General features: G+C 53.7%; 1 pseudogene; it reads right to left on the bottom strand.

Annotated features, from left to right (window-relative positions):
* Nucleotides 1-8,555: 8,555 nt before the first annotated feature.
* On the bottom strand, nt 8,556-9,886 carry LOC136303980 (zinc finger protein ZFP2-like; annotated as a pseudogene).
* Between the last annotated feature and the right edge of the window lie 3,841 nt (nt 9,887-13,727).

Raw genomic sequence — 13,727 nt, 5'->3', positions numbered from 1 at the left:
TGCAGTTTCAGTCCTGGTTTCAGTCGCGGTCTCAGACCCAGTGCCAGTGCCGTTTTTGGTCCTGGAGTGTTCCCACTGTTAATCCCAAGCTTGGTCCGGGTCTCGGATCAGCGTCAGTCTTGGTGATGGTTCCAATGCCGGTCTCGGTCTCAGTCCTGGAGGGCTCGCAGTCTTGGTTCAGCTGCAGTCCTGGAGCAGTCCTGGTGCCCGTGCCGACTCCAAAGCGCTCCCGGTGCCGGTCCCAGTGTCGGTGTTGGTCTCAGACTTGGTCCCAGCGCCAGTTCTGGTGCCGGTTTTGATCTCGGTCCCAGTGCCGGTCTCGGAGCGGTGCCGGTCTTGGTTCCGGAGTCGGTCTCAGTCTTAGTGTTGGTGCCGGGTCTGGTGCTTATCTTGGTCTCGGCCTCGGTCCCGGAAGTTTTAGGCCCGTTTGGGCTGATTTTAGGGCAAACCGAGCCGTTTTAGGACGACGTGTCCCCTTGACTCCGCCCATTTCCCCTCACAGTTCCCGCCCTTTCTCTGACCCCGCCCCATCATTATTTTCACGCTCTTTCATTGGCCATACCTCTCGGTTCCCTCTAACCCCACCAATGCATTTTTGCTCTCCTTCAGCACAGGCGCAGATTACCCGAAAGGGGCTAACCCGGGTCGCCGCCATCTTTTCTCCTGGTCCTCCTAGCTGGCTCCAGCATGTCCCTGCGGTGGGGCAGTGGGGAATCAATGGAGTCTTAGGGGACCTGAGGGTCTCTTTAGGGGATTTAGAGGGGTCTACTGGGGATTTGGGGGGGCTGTAGGGGATTTAGGGCAGTGTGAGAGTCCCGGAAGGGGGTTTGGGGGAGCTATAGGGGCTCTGTTTGGGTCTGGGGGGTCTATAGAGGGTCCATAGGGGTCTGTAAAGGCAATCAGAGGCTCCCTAAGTGGGGCCTGTGGGCACCTACGGGGGATACGGGCGTCAGGGGGTGTTTGGGGGGGTCTCTAAAGGGGGTCTGAGGGGGCTAGTGGGGATCTATAGAGGGTCCAGGGTGGGCTGGGGATCCCTATAGGGGATATGGGGCTCCCTATAGGAGATCTGGAGGTCACTATAGGGGATATGGGGGGTCTGCAGGGGCTCTATAGAGCTCTGGGGGAGCCTATAGAGAGTCCAGGGAGGGTCTGGGGGTGTCTTGGGATCTCTATAGTGGAATTTTGGGGTCCTTCAAGGGAATTTTTGGGAATTCTGTCTGTGCACAAACCTCTCCCTTACACTCATTAAAAGCCACCCCCAGAGGAAGAGGGGCCCTGGCTCTCTTACAAATACCTGATTCACACCTGAGTCCCAGGTGAAGGGTCCCAAATTCCTTGCCTCACCACTATCCAATTGCACACTTGTACCCATAAGGTCCCAGACCCGAAGTAACCAGGCTGTATAAGCCTCACGCACCTGTCACACAATGTATGTGCAGATTACAGAGACTTTCATACAATAGGGACTTGGTGATGATCTCAACCTCTGGCTCTCCTCCAGGTTGTGAGGGCCCTCCTTTCTTGTCCTTATTAGCTGAGTGCTCTGATTTCTTCTTAGACTTCTTTGTTTCCACAGGGGCAACTGCTGCTGGCTGTGGCTGCCCGTGTGGTTCAGCTGGAACCTGGACAGTTGTAAAGTTTGTGGGTTCCACTGCTGCACCATCAGACTCTCCCTTTTCAGGGCAGAGGGAGGGTTTCCCACCAGCTGGGGAAGTGTATTCCTTCAGCCCCTGGCCCATCTCGCGTACTTCGTTCACCATAACCCCCACCCAATCCAGGTGGTTCATTTCTGTGGGTAGGGTCAAGCAGTGGGGTAGCATCCCTATTCTCTGGGGCAGTTTCAGGCTCCATGGCAGTATGCCCAGTCTGTGGGGCAGTGTCAGGCCCCATGGCAATATCCCTAGTCTCTGAGGCAGTGTCAGACTCCATGGCAGTATCCCCAGTCTCTGAGGCAGTGTCAGATTCTGTGGCAGAATCCCTAGTCTTTGAGGTAGGGGTCTGTACAGTGATCCAAGTCAACCTCACCTTATCTCTGAATGCTAAATAGGCTAGGGTTATCAGCAACACTTGGTTAGTATCTAGAGGACATTTAAACCCTTCAAAAGCTGGTGCAGTAGGCACAAAGAACTGGTTGAAGGGCTGGGAAAAAACTTCCCCCATTGTTATTACCTCACAGAAAGTACCATTCTTAAAGTAACCCCAAAAACATACACTTAGTGTGTGATAGCCATGTATCCATGTGCTTGCTTTCCAGAGAAAGTTAAAAATCCATGAATTCCTCACCTTATCAATCCATAAAGCAAACTGGATAACAGCCACAGTAGCCTTAGTTATAGGGTCCATGTTTAAACAAGGGCCTGCAAATGGAAGAAAACAGCCAGAACCACGTGCCATCCGAACCCAGGGTAAGCTTGACCACATGGTGTTATCTAATGAGGTTTCTATATCCAGTACACAAGAAATTAGGTCACTCAAGAACTGTTACTCCTTTTACTCTCAATACCCTTGTGCCTCACTTGGGCACCAAAATCTGTTTTGGTTTGAAAGACGGGTATCTGCTAGGGAGGGGCAGGGCCTCCCTAGAAATGAAGAACTCAAATCCTCTCCCTCCAAATTATTATAATTTAGAAAAGTAAAGGGGCTTTCAGGCAGAGGAATGGGCATAGGAATAACAGTTCTTTACTAGTCTGTAGAACAAGGCAAAGAAAAAAACAAATACAGCATTAATAATCACATAACGAGGAACCTCATAGGGGCTTTGTTTCACAAAGCCCGCAGTAGTCCAATCTCTTGGGACTCAGAAAGCACCAAGCTGGAAGGGTGGAAAATCCTGGGCTGGTGGATGAGATCAGAAGCTCCATGGTGATAGCTGGAATGGTAGGAGTCTCCCGGCAGGGCAGGGCAGTGCAGGGCCGCAGAGTAGCAAAAAATCTCACAGAAGGGCTGAAGAAACAGTGGCAGTGGGACAGGGCCAGCCCAGGAGGGCAGGGGGAGTTGAGCTCAGCACTCCTGGGCCCACGAGCAGATGGTGGTAGATTTTCTCAGGACTGGGCCTGGTTGGGACAGCGAACTCCTACTCCAGCAAGCAGCAGCCTGCCCGTGTCCTCTCCGGTGCAATGCTGAGAGCAGAGAGAGGCTGCCCCCAGCCCTGTCCTCATCTCCCCCTCCCAACTTTTGGCCACCTTTTTGTTTTGGTCAAGCACCCTTAAGCACCCAGTACCTAACTTCCTAGCAACTTCTGGGGAAAAATTATTGAGAGTAAAAAAGGAACAAACCTAACCCCCAACACTCCATCAGGGTCTCCTGGCCTTCCCTGAGGTCCCTCTGTGGCACACTGCAGCCTTGGCTCCATCAGGGTCTCCTGGCTTCCATGATGCTCCACTGTGTCCCAAGGGGCATCTGTGCCTTGGCTTCGGAGTCCTGCAAGACCCAAAGATGCCCCCAAAAAACATCAGCCCAGGGACACCCAGGATATTTGGGTTGAGCTCCTGCTCCCCGGGCACCTGCAGGGAACCCAAGTGACCGTTGTGACTCCATGGAATCTCATGGAACAGTCACTTGGAACACAGCAGGGTGTCAGGGATCACAGGTGCCACTGGGATATTGCCACTGCCTGTGGAACCAAGTGTCCACTGTGACACAGCCAGGCCTGAGGGAACACAGGAGACCATTGTGGCCCAATGGAAACTCATGGAACCAAATGTCCACTGTTTCACAGTGCAGCCTGAGAGAGCAGTGGACACCAGTGTGTCACAATGGAATATCCTGAAACCAAGGATCCATTTTGACACACCGAGGCTTTATGAAACCAAGGACACCACTGTGATGCAGTCGAGTCTCAAGGAAGCCAGGGTCAATTGTCAACACATCAGGTTCTCAGGAAACCGAGGAGAGCATTGTGACACTGGAATGTTGTGGATCCAAGGCTCTGCTTTGATCAAGTGGGGCCTCCTGGAACCCATGTGCCACTGGGGCATTGCCAGGTCTTGTGCAAGCAGGGTTCCACTGTGACAAAGAAAGGTCTCATGGCAGCCAGGAGAGCACTTTGGGGCAATGGATTCTCATGGAATCAAGGCCCCATTGTGACAAAGTGCGGTGTCATGGAAACCCGGTGCCACTGGGACATCTCCAGCCTTGGAGGAAGCAAGTGTCCATTGTGACCCAGCACAGCCTCATGAATCACAGGTGAGCACAGTGACACCATGGAATCTCATTGTAAACACGGTGGGGCCTCATGGCACCCAGGAGAGCCCCTTGGGGCAATAGATTCCCATGGAACCAAGTCTGAATTGTTACAAAGAGGGCCCCCATGGAATCCAGGAGACCATGGTAACACCATGGAATCTCATAGAAGTAAATGTCCCCTGTTTCACACTGCGGCCTCCAAGAGCACAGGAGACTGTTGTGACACAATGGGAAGAGAGCGGGCTGTGACATCACAGTGTGGCTGTGTGACATCACAGAGTGGGCTGTAAGGTCACAGGTGGGCTCTGACATCACAGTGTGTGCTGGATAACATCACAGAGTGGGTTGTGACATCAGACGGTGGGTTGTGACATCACAGAGCAGGTTGCAACATCATAAAGTGTACTGTGAGGTCACAGTGCAGACACTTCCATCATAGATGGAGGCTCTGTTACATGAGAGCAGCTCTGTGATGTCTCAAAGAAGGCTGTGTGACATCACAGAGCGGGTTGTGACATCACAGTGCTGTGACAACACAATGAAGGGTATGACACCACAGAGCTGGTGGTGACATCATAGTGTAGCTGTCAGAAAAAGGGCTGTGAGGTCAAAGTGCATGCTGTGACATTACAGGGTGGGAGTATGACACCACAGAGAGGGCTGGGTGACATCACAGGAAGAGTGTGTGACAGCACAGCAGGCTGTGATGCCACCGGTGACCAGGTGACATCACAGGGGTGGTGTGACATCACGGGGGCAGTGTGACATCACAGGGGCTGTGCGAGGTCGCTGGGGAGGTCACTCCACCCCGGACCTCCTCACAGCTCCCCCCAGAGATGTCCAACACTGCTCGTGCACAGCGGGGTACCCTGTCCCCCCGGGTCCCCCCCACCCCTGGTGCCGCAGCCTCCCCCAGAGGATGTTCCACGAGATCAACCCCAGAGCCTGACATGGGGCCGTGGGGGCTGGGACAGGGGGACAGGGACCCCCCGGCAGTGTCCCCGTGTCCCCCAGGGCCAGAGCCTGGGCCAGGGCTCCTTCGCCCTGTTACCAACGAGGCCTTGAGAGCGCTTAAAAAATCCCCAGCAAGGGATCAGCAAAAACCTGATTTCATATTAAGTGACAGCATGACAAAGTTCTTTGGCAAGAGTCACTCTCCTCCTGACTGGACGCTTCAGGCACACCAAGGAAACAAAGCAACACCACCAGCAAACAAAATCCAGGCAATGAAACCAGAAATGAACCGAGAACTGTCGCTCTGTGTGTGTGTGTGTGTGTGTGTGTGTGTGTGTGTGTGTGATAAAAGGACAGTGAGGGCAAAGATAAAAGGAATACTGAACACTTAACAGTATTGAACTTCGCTTATAACTTGTATTAAACATAACTGCTTAGCAAAAGAACAGCACCTAGCAGCCATTTCACTTGGCTTGTATCTTGTGACTCGACCTTACTTACAGGCCTGACTGACTCAGATATCCAAGGCACTCAAAGCCCTCAGAGAGCGACATTTCTGCCACATTTGCCAGGGCACGGGCACTCGTGTGTGCACACAGAGAGAAAGAGTCAGTGCAAGGGACCTGTGAGAAATTCCCCTGCAGGGCAGGGAAATGCTCCCTGTGGATGCTTTGGCATCTCCCCAGCGGCCCAAGGGTTGAGCCTTGAGGAGTGGGGTATCGGCCCCGGCTCCGTCGTGGTTTGGGGATCCCCCGAGGGCAGCAGACCGGAGAGTTCCCGGCTGGCAGAGGCCCCACTCAGAGGGAGGGCGCTGGCCCAGGAGAGCTCCAGGGGCTCCTTTTGGAGCGCTGTTTGTCGGGCCCCAAGAGAGGGGCTTTAGTCACAGCAATGTTTCATCCTGGCCGCACCTGGGATACACAGCGTTCTTTGGAAGTGTGAGAACAGGGATGTCGTGCCACTGAGGGAACAAAAACACTTCCCAGGCCTGCTCCTAAAGAATCCAGGAGCTCACTGGGCAGCAGCAGTGCCTGGGAGCAGACAGCAGAGGAGCTGAGCCCAGGGGCTGCTGGCCAAGGCCGAGGCAGAACGAGCATTTCTCAGCTCGCAGAGTGGCCTGGGAAGGTGTGGGGGGGATAATTCACCCCCTCAGTGTGGTCCCAGCTGCTCCCACTATTTCCACGTCTGTGCTCCAAGTGTTGCTCCCAGCCCTGATCCGTGGAGATGGGAATGTCCCGCTCCCTTCCCGGGGCAGGGTCACACCTGAGCCAGGTGTGCAGGGCAGGACCTCGCCCTGAGCCGAAGCCCTGTCCCACCTGCAGGGTCTGCTTCCCCTGGGCCTCTTCCTCCTGTGGCCCCAAGCCCAGCTTCCTGCTGTGAAAAACAATTTACACTCTCTTTCGGAATTTTATAAGTTTAATAGAAATAAAAAATAGAAAAAATAGGAGACAGAATAAACCAAGCTTCTCGGCTGAGGGGGGACGTGGCACCAGCTCTACCCGTCGCCCCCCTCACCCTTTAGGACTTCTATCTTTAAGGAGCACCATATTGAATATTCAATAGATGGTAATCAAACATTCCTTTTTGATCTGTTTTAAGTATCCCCGATAATCTTATCTAGTAGATTTATTTTGTGGGTGTCTCCACATCTTCTGGTAACATTAATATAAATCATCTTTTGAGGTTTTCTGGTTCTTTTCAGTTGGATAAGAAAGCAGAGAGTTAACAGTTTTTTTCTTAAACGGGTCACAATGTGACCCCCTTCCCATAGCTTCAGGCTTCATGGCTTAAACGTTACAAAAAAATCTTACCCCTCTGGTATAATCAAAAATAAACATTCATTACCCTTCTAAATTCTTATCAATAAAAACATAATACAGTACAATTATAATAGTTATGCGAAAAGCCAACTACATAATATACACTTATAACAGTGCTAAACAAAGGGGCTGGGCCGGGGTCATCCCCCGGTGGGGGCTGCACACCCCCTCTGCCCCCTCCCCAAATTCCCTTATGGGGGCAGCAGGAGTTGGGGCAGGAGCCCTGTGGGGAGGGAAAAGGGGATGACACCGGCATGAGGGGTCACACATGCTCTGGGGGAGACACACACAGCCCCTGAGGAACCCCCCTCACCTTGTCCTGCAGCACCAGGAAGATGAACCCAAACACGGAACCCCCAAACACCGGCAGCATCTTGGGGGGTGGGGTCTGCAAGCAGCTTTGGGGGTCTGGGGGGATCACAACTGCCCCAAAACCCCCTCCCACACCAACAGCCACTCCCAGACCCCTCAAACCACCCAACAGCTTCTGGCCAGGATCATCCCAACCACCCGCTGCAACAGAAATAGCCCCAAAATTCACAAAACCCCCTTCCCATCTCCCCCAAGACCCACCCAAACTGACATGATCCCAGTCTGGATGGTCCTGCAAGGCACACACTCCAAGGCTCTGGAATTCCAGTTCCCAGACAGGAAAAGATCTTCCTGTCCTAGAAGGCAAAGCTCTGAAGAAGGGGCCAAAAGCCAAGGGCAGCAAGATCCTACAGTCACATTTCACTGCCAGCCCCCAGAACTTCATCCATGCTTGTTGGAGCTCCTGCATTGGGAATTCAGTCAGGGCAGGGTCTTTGGTGGGAGCTGTCCTGGCTCAAGGGAGACACAGAGACAAACAGAGCAGGCAGAGAGAGGCAGGAGAGAAAAGAGGACACAAACACAATCAGCTGAGAAGGTGGCACTCTGAAAACAGAACTGCAGCTGGCTGGAAATGAATGGGACAGAAATCAAGAACTCTCCAAGTTTGATTTACTATCTAAGCACATCCCACTCACCCAGCCCCACACAATCCCGATCACACCACTCTAAATTTGGATCCCACTTCTCCCAGTCTCCTTCCAACCCAACCTCACCCTGGGAGCTGTGGAATCGAGTAAGTTTGGAGAGGGATTGGGTTTATCTGAGGTGGGATTGAGCCATTTTGAGGTGGAATATTGCCCCTTTGGGGCAAATTTGAGTTGTTTTCAGTGGTATTGAGATGTTTTGAGGGGAAAGATAAATCCCACTAGGCTTTTGAAGAGCAAAGAGAGAAAGAACACTGCCCAAAATCCCCCAAGAACACACAAATCTTCCAGAATATGTTTCCAAATCCTAAATTCCCCCTCAAATACCTTTGAAATGATGGGATTAGACATTGACCAATTTCTTTCCTTTCAACGCTGTTTTAGCTGTTTTTAAGGGATGAAGAGGAATCAGAAGAAAATTAAAGCCTAAACAAAAGAATTAACCAGCCAGGTGTCTTCCCAACATGGATAACAGGGAATGTGGGTCAGCAGGCCTCTGCCTAACGTGGCTCCTCCAGTGGGGGATGGAGTTGGAGTAGGGCACAAAGTTCTTTCTGCACTTGGGGCACTGGCAGGGCTTCCCTTACCGGTGCCTCTGTTGGTGTCTGGTCAAGTCTGAGCTCCTGGAGAAGCTCTTCCCTCACTGGGGACACTCATAGGGCCTCTCCCTGCTGTGAATGCGCCAGTGAGTGATGAGGGTGGAGTTCTGCCTGAAGCCCATCCCACACTTGGGGCAGTGGAAGGGCCTCTTTTCTGTGTGAACCTGCTGGTGCAGAAGAAGACTTGAGCTGATGGGAAACGTCTTCCCACACTCAAGACACTTATAGGGCGTCTCCCCAGTGTTGATCCGCCAGTGGATGGTCAGGTTGCAATGCTGGCTGAAGCCCTTCCCACACTCCCCACACTTGTACGGCCTCTCCCCCTCCGCAGTGTGGATGTTCAGGTGCTGGTTCAGGTTGGTACTATGTCTGAAGCTCTTCCCACATTTTCCACACTCATAGGGCCATTCCCCAGTGTGAATCCTCTGGTGGCAGATCAGGTGGGAGCTCCAGGTTGAGCTCATCCCACATTCTTCACACTCGTGGGGCCCCTCACCGGCGTGGATGTGCTGGTGAGTGACGAGGTGTGTGTTCTGCTTGAAGCCCTTCCTGCAGTCGGGGCAGCGAAAGGGCCTCTCCTTTCACAGTGTGTGTGCGCTGGTGCAGAAGGAGACTGGAGCTGATCTGAAACCTCTCCCTGCATTGATCACACTCGTGGGCCCTTTACCCAGTGTGGTTCCTCTGGTGGCTGATCAGGTGGGAGCTCCGGCTGAAAGTCTTCCCACATTCCCCACACTCATAGGGTCGTTCCCCAGTGTGAATCCTCTGGTGGCAGATGAAGAGGAACTGCCAGCTGAAGCTGTTGTCACACTCCAAGCACTTATGGGGCTTCTCCCCATCAGGAAGCTCCTCATGGACCACCAGCTCTGAGCTCTGGCTCAATATCCAACTTCCTTCCCAACACAGGCTGGGTCTTTCCTCCTCACATCCTTGCCAGCTGTGTTTGCAGACCCTCCTCCTGTGGGATCTCCAGGGCTTTTCCTTCCCAATGGATTCCTGTACTGTGGAGCCGCTCAAAATGGCCTCTTCCAAGAGGTTCTGCCGCAGGGATTTGTCCTCCCTGCTCTCCATGCTCAGCTCCTTGTCTGGGGGAGGCAGGACAAGGAGAGGATGGGATTTGCCTCTGTGCCTCAGGGAAGGGGAAGAACATCTCCCAGTGTGTCCCCAGCAGGATGGCGTTGGCAGCGGGGTTGTCCTGCAGCCGGGCTGGTCTGGGAGATGGAGCAGGAGAGAGGGGGAAAGGGGCACTGACTTCCTCCTCACCTGCCTGGGTGTCCTGGGGCATCTTCCTCTTTCTCACAGCCTCCTTCTCCATCCGGCCAAGGGTTGGGAATGGGAAATCCTGGTTTGGGTGAAAAAAGATATTTGAGTGCCTTGGGTTTGACAATCCTGCCAGCCAAGTCCATTGCTAGAAGTCACACGGCATCTGGGCTCCAAATAAACCTCTCAAACACCAAGATTCAGCCCTGAAAATGCCTCCCAGGCGTTCTCTGTCTCTGCTCTCTCTCCTTTGGTGATCAGGGTTTTCTCCCATGCTCCAGTTGCTGGGGGTCACGCTTGTATTGGGGGTCCCCCGTCTACTCTATCCCTGCCCTCCCCAGGCTGCTGGGGGTCCCAGGAACCCAAAAACCTTCCCCCTCTTCTGCTTCTCCAATTAGGGATGCTGGAGGTTTTAGGGGTCCTTGGGTCCCTTCTCCCCTTATTCTCTGCTTTGGGGTACAGGGGGTCCAAGGAGTCCCCCCTGCCCCTCTCCAGGCTGTTGACGCTCCCGCGAATCGCGGCGCACCCCCCTCTCTGGGCTCCCCACTTCGGGGTGTTGGAGGACACGGCTCTGCTCCTCCAGGGTGCCTCTGCCTGCAGCTGCCATTGGGAGCCCCCAATGTCCCCCCAAGGGGCCTTTTACAGAATACAGAATCACTAAGTTGGAAGAGACCTCCAAGATCATTAAGTCCAACTCATGCCCTAGCACCTCAACTAGACTGTGGCACTGAGTACCATATCCTGTCTTTCTTTAAACACATCCAGGGATGGTGACTCCACCACGTCCTCCGGCAGACCGCTCCAGGACTTTATTATTGTTTTTGTGAAAAACTCTTTCCTAATATCCAACCTATATTTCCCTTGGCACAGATTGAGACTGTGTCCTCCCATTTGGGCAGTTGCTGCCTGAAGAAAGAGACCAACTCCCACCTGACTCCAGCCACCTTTCAGGAAGTTGTAGAGAGTGATAAGGTCACCTCTGAGTCTCCTTTTCTCCAGGCTAAACAACCCCAGCTCCCCCGGCCGTTCCTCACAGGGCTTGTGTTCCAGGCCCCTCACCAGCCTTGCTGCCTCCTCTGGATACACTCAAGCGTCTCAACATCCCTCCTAAACTGAGGGGCCTAGAACTGGACACAGCACTCAAGGTGTGGCCTCACCAGTGCTGAGTACAGGGGAAGAATGACCTCCCTGCTCTTGCTGACCACATTATTCCTGATACAGGCCAGGATGCCATTGGCCTTCTTGGCCACCAAGGTACACTGCTGGCTCATGTTCAGCCAGCTGTCACCAGTAGCCCCCGATCCCTTTCTGCCTTGGCACTGTCCAGCCACACTCTCTCCAGCCTGTAGTGCTGCAGGGGGTTTTTGTGGCCAAAATGCAGGACTCAGCACTTGAACTTATTACACTTCATCCTACTGGACTCTGCTCATCCATACAACCCTTCCAGGCCTCTCTGCAGAGCCCTCCTCTCTTCCAACAGATCAACACATGCTCCCAGGTTAGTGTCAACTGCAAATTTACTAATGAAAGCCTCAATACCATCATCCATGTCATCAATAAAAATATTGAACAGAGCCGGCCCCAGCACAGACCCCTGAGGTACACCACTGGTGCCTGGCTGCCAGCTGGATGCAGCACTGTTCACCACCACTCTTTGGGCCTGGCCATGCAGCCAGTTCCTAACCCAGCCAAGAGTGCTCCTGTCCAAGCTGTGGGCTGCCAGCTTTTCCAGGAGTGTGCTGTGGGAGGAAAGGGGGTGACCCCAGCATGGGGGGGGCATGGGGGAGTCACACACACTCCAAGGGGGGTACATGACCCCTGGGGTGTACCCACGGGTGGAGGCCAAGCCCAGCCCAGGCAGACAATGCCCAACATGAAGCCCCCAAGCCCCAGCAGCATCTTGGGGCAGCAGCTCTGGGGGTGGGAGGGACAGGATCCGAGAAATGGTGGCAGGTGCCAGGAAGGGACAGGGATGGACTGGAACAGGCTGGGATGGACTGGGACACTGGCATACACCGGGATACATCGGGCCCAGGACTGGGACCCACTGGGAGAAGGATCAGAGCACACTGGGACCCAGCTGGACCAGAACTGGGGCAACAAGGATCATAGTGACAGCAGCTGGAATATACTGGGAATGTCTGTAGCCATACTGGGGGTGACTGGGAACACACTGAGAGTAACTGGGAGTGATGGGGTGTGAGTGCTCCCATATTAAGGTCACTAGAATTTGACCTTACCTTTGTTAATTCCTCCTTTGAAAATCCCATTCCTACAACACCCTACATAACCTCATGACCCTGCCCCTGCTCACTGTCTTCATCTTCACCCCCTCCCAGGCTTGGGGGTGGGGGAAAATAAATGGGTTCCTCAAGCTTAACAAAACAGAGACTTGCATCGTCAGTTTCCCTGCCGACAACTGCAACCTCTCTGGACACAATGATCACTGTTGTCACAGGATGCAACAATGGGGTCAACAGGGATTGATTGGGACCATGCTGGGGGAGACTGGGATCACACTGGACTCATACTAGGATCATTCTTGGAATGACTGGATCTATGGTACTGGCAACTCAGAGCAACTGGGATTAGACTGGAAGGAACTGAGAGCAACTAGGACCATGCTGGAAGTGACTGGGATTATCATGGCATCAGGATAGGATAATACTGGGAGTGACTGGGTCTGCTAGAGGCAACTGGGACCACACCAGGACCATGTTTGGGGACAACTGGGATCATACAAGGAGCAACTGGGACCACACTGAGGGTGACTGGTGTCATTCTAGGATCATACTGCAAGTGAGTAGGAGCATGCTGATGGCAACTGGGATTGTGCTGGGGCAACTGGGATATACAGGCAGTGACTGGAATCATGCTGGAATTGACTGGGAATGGCTCTGAGCAACTGGAATGCTGTTGGAAGCTACTGGGAGCAACTGGGAGTAAGTGGAAGCACACTGGGGGACACTGAGAGAGACTGGGAGTGACTGGGATCACAGAGGAACCATAAAGAAAGTTACTGGAATAATTCTGAGAGTTATCTGGGAGTGACTGGGATTGTACAGGGAGTGACTGAGACCATACTGGGTAACTGGGAGCAAGTGGGACCATGCTGGGGGCAAATGGCATTGTCCTGAGAGTGACTGGGTTCATACTGGAATCATACTGGGAAGGACTGCAGCCAGAGAGGCAGTGACTGAGATGATTCTGGGCCTGACTGGAACTGTACTGGCAGAGGCTGGAATCATACCAGGAGTGAATGGGAACACCAGAGACCATGCTGGGATCATAGTGGGATCATACTGGGAGTGACTGGAATAGAACTGGGATCGTACTGAGTGTATCTGAAAGTGACTGGGATCATACTGGGAGTGACTGGGAGCCACAGGGCCCATGCTGGGAGTGACCTGGGCCCCTCCTCTGGGTGGAACTGGGGGAACTGGCCCAGCTGGGGCTCAGGGTTGTTCTCCCCCAGGGCTGCCCCTGGTCCTGCTGCCACCCCCAGTCCCGCAGAGCCAAGGGATAGGGGACAGCCAGGGAACATGGCCTGGCCAAGGGACACTGAGCTCCAGCACTCTGGGCTGTTGTGCCCGGGCTATTGCCCTTGGGCTCCCGGCACAGGCCAAAGGGAAAGAATCCCCTCCAGAAACTGTTGGTTGCTTTAAGTTTTGCTCTGGAACATTCCCAAGGAGCCACCTTCAGTGGCTGGACCCTGGTCGGGTGCCCAGGGCCACCAAAGCCACGGGCAGTGCCCTCCTGCCCCAGGCAGGGCAGAGAACACCCAAGGAAAGGCTCGTGATGGGCTCAGGGCAGGGACAGGGCACTCCCCTGGCACTGCCATGGGCACAACAGAGCCAGCCTGGGGAAAGGATTGGGAATTATATCCCATCAAATCC

Source organism: Chamaea fasciata, unplaced genomic scaffold (assembly GCF_029207755.1).
Source record: "Chamaea fasciata isolate MVZ Bird 193981 ecotype frontalis unplaced genomic scaffold, bChaFas1.0.hap1 SCAF_46, whole genome shotgun sequence".
NCBI lineage: Eukaryota > Metazoa > Chordata > Aves > Passeriformes > Sylviidae > Chamaea > Chamaea fasciata.
This window is presented reverse-complemented; position numbering and strand designations above follow the sequence as displayed.